The sequence below is a fragment of the Ursus americanus genome, chromosome 35 (assembly GCF_024610735.1).
Source record: "Ursus americanus isolate L20-20 chromosome 35, mUrsAme1.1.p, whole genome shotgun sequence".
Taxonomy (NCBI): Eukaryota; Metazoa; Chordata; class Mammalia; order Carnivora; family Ursidae; genus Ursus; species Ursus americanus.
Window position 1 is genome coordinate 18,691,518 of NC_142161.1, and position 13,303 is coordinate 18,704,820.

Genomic DNA, 13,303 nt, shown 5'->3' on the forward strand with positions numbered 1-13,303 from the left:
CCATTTAAAGTGGCTCAGTATTCATTAACTACAAAAACTCTAAATTAAACTAAGTGAGGTAAATTATGAATGTGAATTCAACACATAGGTATCAGATGCGAAATACAACATCTACTAGGCTTCTCATAACTTATTGGGTCCATAGTAATGTGCAAAGGACTTACAGAAACTCCAGGATGAAATTTATGTCTATCTAGAGAATCACTTTTCCTGAAAGATTTAGGAAAATATAGTTAAGAGTAAAACAGAGCTACGAAAGAGTCCATGATGAGTTGAGATAATATTTGTATGATGTGTATATATCTATATACACACACCCATACACAATCATACGTTTCCTTTACTTCTTTGGTTTATTTAGGAAGAATAATTTGAAAAAAATCCAAAAGACTAAAAGACACAGGGAAATGGCAAAACTATCAGGTATTAGACAGCCTTTGTCATTATTGAATCGCCTTTTCCTTCATTGTTTATAAATATGTTCAAAGTGCTATTAGATCCAGGGTACAAATACCGAGTCGTAACTCATCTCTCACTCCTTGTAATTGCTACATTTTAAAGGTCTTTTAACAAAGAATATTTGACTTACTCCCCTCAACTCTCTTTTGGCTGACATTTGCTTTTGCTCTCTCTTTTTTGTCGTTTTCAGTCATCACAAAGGCTGCTGGAAAAGGTACGAAAAAAATAAAGCAAGACTGTTCACCTGGTGTCACTCAAAAGACTAACTCTTGGTCTAAAATTTTCATTTTTGGGTGGATTATGACATGCATAACTTTGACATGACCCTGAATACATCTGGGGATTTTTAAGGAACAAAATAACAAAGCAGGTATAGCCACTCCACAGTCTTTGACCCAGAAGCAACATGTTCTATTAGGCAGATTGACAAAAGCTTTACACAGGCACGGGGCTGAAAGCAGAGTATTGTCATGCAGTCCTGCTTCTCCCCACATTTGTGTTTCTAAGTGTATTCCGTTTGACTCTGATAACCAGTGTCAAGTACCCTTTCTATAAAGTATGCAGAATCAGTGATGTCAGAGTTGAGAAGTTCTTGGTTGGCACCATTTTCCAACGCTATCTCTCCTTTCCTATCTTGTTCTGTGTCTTAAAAAAAATAATAATAATAAAGAACAGGGCATATAAATATCTACTTGATTACAAAGAAATTTCTCTGCTTTCTTTCTCCTTCACACCAAATATTTGTAATACAAATTCAAGTGCAGAAGGATAAACCTAGGGATACCTGGGTGGCTCAGTCGGTTTAGCATCTGCCTTTGGCTCAGGTCATGATCCCAGGATCCTGGGATCTAGTTCCGTATCTGGCTTTTGCTCAGCAGGGAGCCTGCCTCTTCCACTGCCTGCTGCTCCCCCTGCGTGTACTCTCTCTCTCTCTCTGCAAATAAATAAATAAAATCTTTAAAAAAAAAAAAAAAGGAAGGGTAAACCTAGTTGTGTATTCTCCCAAAGCAATGCCCTTACAATGATTGTTTAAAATTACACTGGCAATGAATGAATCACTAAATTCCTCACCTGAAACTAATATTGCACTGTATTTTAACTAACTGGAATTTAAATAAAAACTTGAAAAATATTACACTGGTAATGAACATTAAGTGAAATTAAAATAATTCCACTTAATGTTAAATTTATTCCTAAGTATTGTACTAAGAAATGCAAGAATTGTACATTGAAAACTATAAGACATTGTTGAAATAAATGAACGAAAACCTAAATAAATGTAAAGATATCCCGTGATCTTGGATTGGAAGATAATATTGTTAAGATGGTAAGTCTCTCCAAATTAATCTACAAATTCAACACATTCCTTTTCAAAATCTTAGCTGACATTTTTTTGCGGAAATTGACAAGCTGGATTTAAGATTCATATAGAAATGCAAGAGACTCAGAATAGCCAGATAATCTTGGAAAAGAACAACAATGTTGGAAGATTCAACTTCTTAATTTGAAAATTTACTACAGTGATAGAAAATGTGAGTAATTTTTCATTTTTTTGAGTTAGGCAATGGTTTCTTAGATATGATACTAAAAGCACAAGCATGAAAGGAAAATAGAAACATTGGACATTATATATATATGCAAATATGTTTGCCTCAAATTATGCCATCAATAAAGTGAGAATATAGCACAAAGAATGGGGAAAATGTGGAAATCATATCTGTTAAGGTCTAGTGTCTAGAATATATATAGAACTCCTACAACTCAACAATAGAAAGATAACCCAGCTTAAAAATGGGCAAAAAAATTTGTATAGATTTTACCTCAAAGAAAATATATGGTTCACAAACATGAAAAGATGCTCAATATTGTTAGTCATTAGGGAAGAGCAAATTAAAACTACTACAATGAAATACCATTTTGCACCAGTAGGATTACTAAAATTAAAAAGATAATAAAGTGTTGACAAAGACGTAGAGAAATTGGAATCTTCATATACTGCTGCTAGGATTAGGAAATGGCTAATGCCTTTTTGGAAAACAGTTTAGAAATTCCTAAAAATGTTAAACCTAGATTTATCATGTAATCCAACAATTCTACTCCTAGATACATACCCGGGAGAAATGAAAATGTACATCCATTTAAAATCGTAAGAGTATTCATAGCAGTGTTATTCATATAACCAAAAAGTGAACGCAACCTAAATGTCCAACTGATGAATGGATAAATAAAATTTGGTATATCTACACAATGGAATATTATTAGGTAATAAAAAGGAATCACATACTGTTATATGTTGCAACATGGATGAACCTTGGAAACCTTATACTAAGTGAAAGAAGAAAGTCACAAGAGGCCGTATATTGTACAACTCCATTGATTTGAAATGACCAGAGTAGGTAATCCATAGAAACAAAAGGTAGATTAGTGGTTAACCTGGGGTGGGAGGGGGGAGGAGGGAGGGGAGAAGAATCTGCTAATGGGTGGAAGGGTTATTTTGAGGGTGTTGAAAATATTCTAAAATCAGGTTGCAAAACTCTGTGAATCTACTAAAAACCTTTGATTTGTATACATTAAAAGTGTGAATTTTATGACATATGAATTATATCTCAACAAAGCTGTTATAAAGCATTATATAACAGAAAAGGTTATAAAAATGAGGGTAAGATAAAATTACATTTTTTTTACAAGAGTTTACAAATGTACTTATATTCCTTTTTTCATTTTGATACTGATCCGCCTAGGGGGCCTGTGAGTTTGAATGGCACATGTTATGGGAAAAAGAAACATGCACAGAATGGTTTACTTGTTATATTGCAAAATTTGCTTGTTTCTATAGGTAAAGCTGTGTTTTGCAAATCACTGGCCTTCATTTAAAACACATAATTTCCTGTCTCATGAATCTTTTATTCTGTCTAATCAGACTTAAAGAATACATTCTAATTTTAAAACACTACAGTGGAGCTTAGTGATCACTTAATTCGTTTATTCATAAGGACACTGAAAGTCAGAAGACTTAAACTCTAAGGTTTAAGCACATGATCAATGAATGGATCTGGATGTAGATGCTGGGTATTGTCTCAAGTCTAGGGAAAGATCTAAATTTGAATTTCCAAGCTGTCACTAGCTCCCCCATTTATAACACTGACCTAAACTCTTATGAAAGCGTATTTGTTCAAATAAAGTACAGATATTGATTGACATTATTATTAGAGAACTCTAAATCTTTTAAAAGGGGAGTTGTAACCTTAAATTCCCAAAATGACCTATACTTACCATGCTGATACACCATAGATATCAATTCCTGCTAATTTGTTTAATCCGAGTACTATCACTTTTTAGCTGAATGATCTTTTTTTATTTTAGGAAATGGTAATTTGTCATCATCACTTCATTTTACAGTTTTCTTTGGTTTACAGTAATGAGGTCATGTTATAGATGAGCCAAGACATAATGAGGTTATAAACATGCATTTACTTCTTAGAGGACAGCTTATTTTGAATTTAAATATCCTTGGACATCATAGATCCAACATTCACAAATTCTTAGATCTTTGCTGTGGAAAGGATAACACATTGGCCTAAAGCCTCACTGACACAATAACACTTATTCCATTAGTGTGTGTGCATTTCAAGCTTTATTAGTTTAAGAAGAAAAAACATTAACATTCATGACAATGCCTCAGCTATGAGAGGAAGAAGCAGGTCGGTTTTCTCTGAAAATGAAGTCAGCACAGACTTCATTTGAAGTCTTGACATGGACTGCACTAATAGAGCTAGTTCGTGATAAAGATGCATCTATAACCAAAAAGAAACATCCTATCCATAACTTATACACTTGAAATGTACTTTGGAAGCATGTGAAAGAAGACAGAATACATAGTGACTGGAAGTGTATTAGGTACTAGAATGTTGCTGTGACGAGACAGGAATACGAAGGTGAATTACGTTGTTCTTAAGGGTTCTCCTTGGAGGGTTAGAAGTGGTAGTAGAGCCGTGACATTTCCCAGTGGTGTGCCTGTGTGTGTATTCCCAGATGTCCAATAGGGAGGAAATTGTGTATGCGTATGCATATGCATGTCTTGGAACACTAGACGTGTTAAGTATTAAAAATGTTAATTTTAAACATTCATATTAAAAAATGAAAGCACAATAAAGCATTCCAGTTAAATTATATCTGGGATATATTTAGAAATTATATTTAGAAATACTCCCATATTTATGCATATCTTAGTATTCAGAGTATTTCAGAAGCCTTTATACTTTTCATAAATGAATGATAATCGCAGATGCTTACTGAGTGCGCCAAAGAGGTTAGACATCAAATACTTTCAGGGTAGGATATTGCAATCAACTGTTTTGACTAACTTAAAAGTCTTACAGCTGCCACTGATTTTGGGAATTGACCACATTGGCCAATTTTCTTTATATTAGTGTTGCTATAAATAAATATTAATAAGTTCTAGTCTGCAGATTTGCTTCCTTAATCGATTGCCTCTGTTTTTCTGTTGTTTCAGTTCTTTATTTGTTGCTGTTATTTTCTTGTCTCAGCCCTCTGTGCTGTCATTCTAGTATTGTTTACAAGGGCATTCCCTTTTGAAATATTTCACTAGCAAGGTTCCCTAAGGCATATTTATTCTAGTTTCCTCTTTTTTTAAAACATCATCTTGGGTTCAATCAAATCAATATAGTTAGCCAATTCTTTCAATACTCTTCATTGTCATGGAAGTAATGTTTCATTCTAGAGTTTTTAACTTACACCTCTTGTTTACTTTCCTCTCAAATACACAGAGATGATAGAATTCCTTCGAAGTTTGCATGTTGAATGAGTGTATATTGAGAGTGGTTTCCTTGGAAACACTAAATATGAAAGGCTTTATATCTGCCTGCTTATCAACTAGTAGATTGACAGCTGTTTCTCTGTAGAAGTTGTCAGTTTATTTCAGAGCTCTCTGCACACTAATAGTAAAATGCACAAAAATCAGAATTGCTGCACTGGATGCAGTAATGAAGAGAAAACTTAATGTGCTTCAGACAGAATGAAGCATTTGTTTTAAAACCTTATGAATTTTACACTGGGGTATGAACTTTTTCTTGGTCTCTTCATAAGGGATTCACATTCATTTAGAATGATTGATGAAATAAAATTATTTCCCATTTATTTTTGTCTCTTACCATCATCGCTGAACTATAAAATAATGAGTTTTTTAGTGATGCTTTTTAAAATTGGGTTCTTATTGGAATAAAGTGCAATCACAATTCATGCTTGTATAGAGATAGGTTATACTTCTTCAGTTCTTATGGATTTGCTGATAGATTAAAATCAATGTGAAATTATTTTATCCTTTCTTTCCTCATCTCATAGAAAAGAGACACATGATATAGGTGATGTTAGCAAACTAGATAGACCCCCTGGTGTTTGTGATAGTATTTGCATAGGATTCTTAAGTTAATTTTGTAGATTTGATTCTAGCTTTTTCCCTTTTTCCGTCTTTATTATAAGCTATTGGCCAGACCTTATTTTTTAAAGAAAGTGAGAGAGTGTCTACACAATACAATGAATATGTCAGTTTAGAAAAAAAAATTAATGACAAGTGAGATAGTGTCTGTATAATACAAAATAATATATAATTTTAATAAACACCTTAAAATGCCAAACCAGTTAATGAAGAAAGAACCTGCACAAAAAACTCTGAACAATCTCTATATTCATGCTTCATCTGTCTAAAGTGGAAAATAGACCAAAAATCTGTTCCAGATTTAAAGACTGGTACAAATGACAATGAGGGCTTGGCTATTTAAAATTTAAAAGAGTAACATTTAGTGGATTTTGATCCATGTGCACCCTTTCATTTTGATAGCTCTTCATTTTACTAGCCTCCTTAAGAACAGTTCTTTAAGCTTAAGTTATGCAGACCTTCTAAGGTCATTTCTCCTGAGGTTAATTTATCTCTCCCATATACTGTCATATAAATTTCATTAAAAAAATATACTTTCTTTACAGAGATCCCTCCCCCCCCCCCCAAGTTTGGAGACTTTTTTTTTTTTTTTTTTTTAATATTCCTTCCCGCCAGTTCAGCACACTGGCATACCTTGTTCTCTACCAACCTGGCCAGAACAAAGTATAATGTGTGTTGGGTCTAAGATCTCAATTGCCTTTTTAACCAGCTATGCACATGTCCTTTCATCTGGGGATCCTGAGTGATTTATGAAGCCGACCCTTGCGTCTGACACACTTTCTCCTTAATACTCGTTTCTAGTATCTCTGTAGCTTGGTAGTGGGACCATTGGTTAAGATCTCATCAGTGTGAAGCAGCTTCTAGCCAGAAGGGGAAGAGGAGTGGTGCCTACAGTCTAAGCTTTGTAAGATATCCAGTGAAACTGGGGTCATTTGGCTCACAAGCACAACGTAATGCTGCATTCTATTACTACTAAATGCAGAGGTTTTCTCGGCCACTACATACACAAACCAGCCAGGATCTGGTTCACAGCTGACATTTCTGTGACTCTATGCTACTCCTTCCCCATCATCCCTTTTGAAGTTTATCCAAAGTTAGCATTGCCAGGCACCTCACAAAGTACCAATTCGACCATAATCATTACAAGATGTTGGAGCCTCCCTATAAACCTGGGACTTGCCTTTTTGTAGAGTGAACTAGTACAGTCTCTCTCTACCCCAGAGCTGGTGACCTGAATCCATTTTCTCCTTGTGTCCTTTAGTCAAGTGTTCTTTGGTGCGAGGAAAGGGCCTGAGACTCCCTTCTGAAGATTCCCTACTTGTGATGCAGTAGAATAGCCAACAGGTTTGGAATAGGGACTAGCATCTGTGACAAAAGGACAAGGTGGGGATTACCAAGTCATGCTGTTCCCTTCTATCCCCTGGATTGAGTATTCTTGACTACTGCATTGTTGATCACATTATCTCTAGTCCACATTAGTTTTTTTTTCTCTTTATTGCAATATAACTGACATATAATTTTAAATTCAGGAATACAACATAACAATTTGATGTATGTATATATTACAAAATGAAAACCACAGTAAATTTAGTTAACACCTGTTGCCATACGTAGTTCCACATCTTTTTCCTCGTGATGAGAACTTTCAAGATCTACCATCTTGGCCAAAACACAATGCAGTATCATTAGCTATAGTTGCCATAGTGTACATAACATCCTCAGGACTTATTTTATAACTGGAAATTCGTACTTTTTGATCATCTTTGCCCTTTTCACTCCCCTACCCTCTATAGCTGGCAACCACTTTTTTTTTCTTTTTTAGATTTCACATATATGGTATTTGTCTTTCTCTGTCTGACTTATTTCACTTAGTATAATGCTCTTAGAGTCCGCCCATGTTGTCACAAATGGAAGGATTTCCTTTTTTTTTTTTTTTTTAATAACGGAATAGTAGTCGTGTGTGTGCGTGCACACACTTGCCCTTGGTGGAGACTTAGATCTTTGCCATATCTTGGCTATTGAACATAAAGCTGCAATGAACATGAGGGTACAGATACCTTTTTGAGTTAGTGTTTTTGTTTCCATTGGATAAATACCGAGAAGTGGAATTGCTGGATCATTTGGTAGTTCTTTTGTAATTATTTGAGGAACCTCCATACTGTTTTCCATAGTGGCTGCACCAGCAATGTCTTTCTGTTACTTATTCTCTATATTGTCACCAACATTTGTTATTTCTTTTTCTTCTTTCTTTCTTTCTTTCTTTCTTTCTTTCTTTCTTTCTTTCTTTTTTCTTTCTTTCTTTCTTTCTTTCTTTCTTTCTTTCTTTCTTTCTTTCTTTCTTTCTTTCTTTCTTTCTCTTTTTTCTTTCTTTTTCTTTATAATAGCCATTCTTACAGGTGTGAGGTGGTATCTTACTGTGGCTTTGGTTTGCATTTCCCTGATGGTTAGTGATGTTGAGTACCTCTTGGCCACCTGCATATCTTCTTTGAAAAACTGTCTATTCAGATCCTCTGCCCAATTTTTAGTCAGGTGCTTGTTTTTGTTATTGAGTTGCATGAGTTCTTTATGTACTTTGGATATTAGCCCCTTAACAGATATGTGATTTGTGAGTGTTTTCTCCCATTCAGTAGGTTGTCTTTTCATTTTGTTGGTGGTTTCCTTTGCTGTGCAGGAGCTTTTAGTTTGATGTAGTCCCACTTGTTTATTTTTGCTTTTGTTGCCTTTGATTCGGTGTCAAATCCAAAAAATCATTGCCAAGAGTGATGTCAAGGAATGAGGCACAGGGAGAGCACAAAAATAGCACCCTCCCTCCAAGGTCTCTGGAAAAGATTACAGTTGGCCCCTAGATGTGTGTTTAATTAGAAGCCTGTGCCTCAGGCAGCAGCTGTGAAGATAAGCTAATGGACCCCTCACAGAAAAATCGGGCATTTCAGTCTGCAGCTTCACTGCTCTGGGAGGTGGCTAGTTAAGAACGCTTTCTCCATTTGTTATAGTTCTGTGAGACATATGGATCGTAAACCCTGCTGGCCAGCAGAGCCAGCCAGTCAAGGGGCATCCCCCGGGTGGTAGCTGTAGAAACCAGGGCACAGCAAGTGTGTACAAGCTCCTTCCCAGGAGATACCGGTGACCTGGATTAGGCAGAGGGAGGGAGCAAAGGTGGTACCTGCTGGTCTCTGTCTTTGGAGAGTATTTCGGTAGGCCCCTAGATGTGTGTTAAGTTAGATGCCTTGTTCCTCAGGCCTGAGCTTCAAGCAAACGGTCCTCTTTCATAGAAAGGTGGTGTGTTTCAGTCAACTGCATCTACACTGCTCTGGGAGCCAGCCAGGTGAGCTTGTGCCCTTTAAGAACTCTTTCTCAGATTACTCTAGCTTTGTGGGTCTCACAGATGCAAGCCCCATTGGCTTTCAAAGCCAGATGTTTTGGGTCTCATTTCTCAGGCACAGATCTCAAAAGTTGGGGGTTTCAGACTTGGGGTTCAAACCCTTCACTTCTCCGGGCGCAGGTTGGAATTTTGAGTTACCTCCAGATAGTGGGTTGCCACACTGGGGGTAAGGTTTACAGTGAGATCATGTCTCCGTTTCTACTACCTGTATTGATGTAGGTTTTTTCTCAATTACCTGACATATAGGATTTGCTCAGCTACATTGTTCCTCATGTAGCTGTAATTCTGGTGTGTTCACGGAAGGAGGTGAGTTCAAGATCCTCCTACATTGCCATCTTGAAGTGGAACCCACATTAGTTTGGGTTACCTGTTAGGTCCAACTGGAGTGAGACATTCCTTGGAACTGTGGTCCAGGGGTGAACCTGGGAGGGAGATTGCCACCGCTTCTGAGAAGCCCTACCCAGAACCCTCCAAGAAGAGAAGCCAGAAAGTGGAAAAGATGGTAAACCTGTGGCCGGAAGGGCTGACGGTTCTGGGATGCCAGGTCCATGGGCATTTGTATGAATCCCACCAGAGCTGAAGAATTCTATGGGAAAGATCCCACTTATATCCACAATCATCCCTGCATCCAGACCCTGGCCCCAAACCTCCATAACAGGCTTGCCTTTCTTAGGCTTGGGTGTTCTACACTACACTCTCCTGAAAATCCTTCAAGATGGTCACAATTTAGTAACATTGAGTTGATGGATAATGGCTTAAGGGAGGGATTTGGCAGAGCTGGCAAATCTTCTGTCTTAACAGGCCACTTCTTAAATAACCTGTCTTCTCAGAAGTTTTCCCTTAGATTCCACAGATCAAGTGACCCTGATCCTAGTGGTAGTCAGATATCCCGGAAGCCTGGTGGTTTCATCCTTATTTTAGTCCTTTCTTGTTCTATACTTATTCCCGTTGACTCCAACAAGAGCAGGGCCAGATCAAATCATCAGTTTCATGTTTGAGAGATAGCAACAACAATAGATAAGATTCAGTTTATGTCCCTTTTAGTTTACTCTTATACCTACACTCAGTGAAGAAGATATGCATAAAATATACTTCAAGAGTATAAGGTCTCAGTACTTCCCTTTGCTTTTCTTGAAGTTTGCACATCCAGAGGTTGGTGGTCTCTGAAGCTTGTGCAGAGTGAGGTATCTGCCAAGCCAGTTGAATCTGGTGTCTTTTATACTATTTTAGGTCAGGGTGGAGTGTGCACCGCTTGTTTCTACCTATTACCATTTAAGAGAATTCAGGTAAATTGTTCCAAGCTGTATTTCTTCCTACATTTTCAGACCTACACAGGATTTAGTGCAGCTAGCCTGGCCATGGCTTATCACACGTGACCACCTTGGACCAGTCTTAGGAAAGTGGGGTCAAGGGAATTGCTTTGAAATAAATGAGGACTACCTCAAGCTGTGTTGATCTGTTGTACTTGAAGCATCATACTTAGACTATGCTGGATATAAAGGGATTCTTGATAAAATCAGGAAAGGAAGAATTCTGAAAGGCAACCGAATGAACAGCGAGGGGCCCTGTTTGAGGGGGAGGGGTGCTGATACTTGTTTTTAGGCTCAAGATTTTTACGCACACTCATTCTGGATGTGATGTTCAAGTGCTCCTGCAAATTACCTACCAGAATAGGTAGGAAAACACTGTTTACTTCATTTAGTTGTAGTATTTTTAAGGTTCCATATTCTTTAGGGTCACAGAGAAAGGAAGCATCTCTTCTACTTCTATAAATACACTTTTATTCAGAAGGTTGGGTCAGGATGGATTCTGTGACGAACATCATTTAAATTTTGCCAACTTTGTTATATTTATAAAATAAGCGGTGCATTAGTAATGCCATAATACTTATATTTGCTATATCATATGCATATGTTCTTTATCATTATTTCAACTGTATACAATAAGGTTTTCTTTAAATGAAGTATTTTATATGAATTTATGATTTAAAGAATAAAATTAAAGTGTGTGTGTATATATATGTATGTATTGTATGTGTATATATACACGCACATGTATGCATGTAACTACGCATGAACACAAAGCATACCAGGACATAACAAGAATTAAGACACAGCAATCTTTTTTTTTTAATTAATTTTTTTTAATTATGTTCAATTAGCCAACATAGAGTACATCATTAGTTTTTGATGTAGTGTTCAATGATTCATTAGTTGTGTATAGCACTCAGTGCTCATCACAACGTGTGTCCTCCTTAATGCCTATCACCTGGTTACCCCGTTCCCCCACCCCTTTCCCTTCTGTAACTCTCAGTTTGGTTCCCGGAGTCCAGAGTCTCTCATGGTTTGTCTCCCTCTCTGCTTTCTTCCCATTCAGTACCCCCCCCCCCTTCCCCTATGGTTCTCTGAACTATTCCTTATATTCCACACATGAGTGAAACCATATGATAGTTGTCTTTCTCTGATTGGCTTATTTCACTTAGCATAATCCCCTCCAGTTCCATCCATGTTGATGCAAATGGTAGGTATTCATCCCTTCTGATGGCTGAGTAATATTCCATCATATGTATGGACCACATCTTCTTTATCCATTCATCTGTTGAAGGACATCTCAGTTCCTTCCACAGTTTGGCTATTGTGGGCATTGCTGCTATGAACATTGGGGTGCATGTGCCCCTTCTTTTCACTACATCTGTATCTTTGGGGTGAATATCTAGTAGTGCAATTGCTGGGTCGTAGGGTAGCTCTATCTTTAACGTCTTGAGGAACCTCCATACTGTTTTCCAGAGTGGCTGTACCAGCTTGCATTTCCACCAACAGTGTAAGAGGGTTCCACTTTCTCCACATCCTCACCAACATTTGTTGTTTCTTGTCTTGTTAATTTTTGCCATTCTAACTGGTGTAAGGTGATATCTCACTGTGGTTTTGATTCATATTTCCCTGATGGCTAGTGATGTTGAACATTTTTTCATGTGTCTGTTAGACATTTGTATGTCTTTTTTGGAGAAGAAGACACAGCAATCTTAAAGGCATTTACTATACCTTGAAATGTAATAAATTTATTTTCTTATAGTTTTGGATTAATGGGACTCTACATTTATGAAAAACTTTTTGTGCGTCAAGTTATATTTTTTATTTTCTTAACAAATGAAATGGTGGCCACTGGAAGGTAGAAATAGCTAGAAAGAAATGAGCATAGTTTAGTAAAAGAGGGGATAGAAAATACAGGCTTTCTTATAGCTGAAATGATGAAAAGTATATGTAAAAAGTATTTTCAAGTCATCTTTGCTCTTGTTACTTGCCATCTACCTCCTTCTCAGCCTTAGTGCTTCTTATTTTTTATAGTATTTTTCTTCTAGGTGGAAAACTTTGGTTGCTGGGGTAAAAAGATTCCTATCATTGTAGATAGTATTAAATGGATTATCATAATCCTTGTCTTTTATTATAGGTATCTTTGTGGAAGCAAATGGAAATAAAAGGATTTGACATTTGTAGAAACCAAATACCTGAAACAACTAACAAATTCTACTGTTTGCAAACTTGAACTAAAGCTGAAAACAATCTTTTTTTTTTTTTTTTTTTTAGGCTCAACTATTCTCTTCTACTTAAAATTTCTTCCATTCTTCTTTTATGAACTGGATTATAAGATTCTTCATCTCTGAATTGGTACTCTCCCTGTGGTTTTGTAGTGAAATCAGATTTTCTCTCAGTTAGTTTCAGTCATACTTTGTGAACCAGTTCAAAGAAGCAGACATTGAAGCCATGAATACTGAGCATAGAGACAGAATGGATTTACTATTGTGATCAGCAAAACTCACTTAAAAATGTTCCTTTGACATTTAACAACATATACTACTTTCCTGCAAAGTAACTAGGCATAAATAGTATATGGTTTAAGAATATGGCATGATTAAGTCTTAGTTTTAAACAATTCAATCAATTTAGAATTCTATTTTCTTTTATTTCTAGGTCATTTTTATCTAATAATACTGTGTTAAAAATTGTGTC

General features: G+C 36.5%; 1 long non-coding RNA gene across 6 annotated transcripts in view; it reads left to right on the forward strand.

Moving 5' to 3' along the window:
• LOC123793671 (uncharacterized) overlaps positions 1 to 13,303 on the forward strand; it is a 628,690-nt gene that overhangs the window by 459,481 nt on the left and 155,906 nt on the right. Inside the window, exon 11 of one of the 6 annotated variants that reach the window (XR_015723077.1) lies at positions 650 to 673. The exons of the other annotated variants lie outside the window; for them this stretch is intronic. This is a non-coding gene — a long non-coding RNA (uncharacterized LOC123793671). The remainder of the gene's footprint in view (positions 1 to 649; positions 674 to 13,303) is intronic. 6 annotated transcript variants of the gene reach the window in all.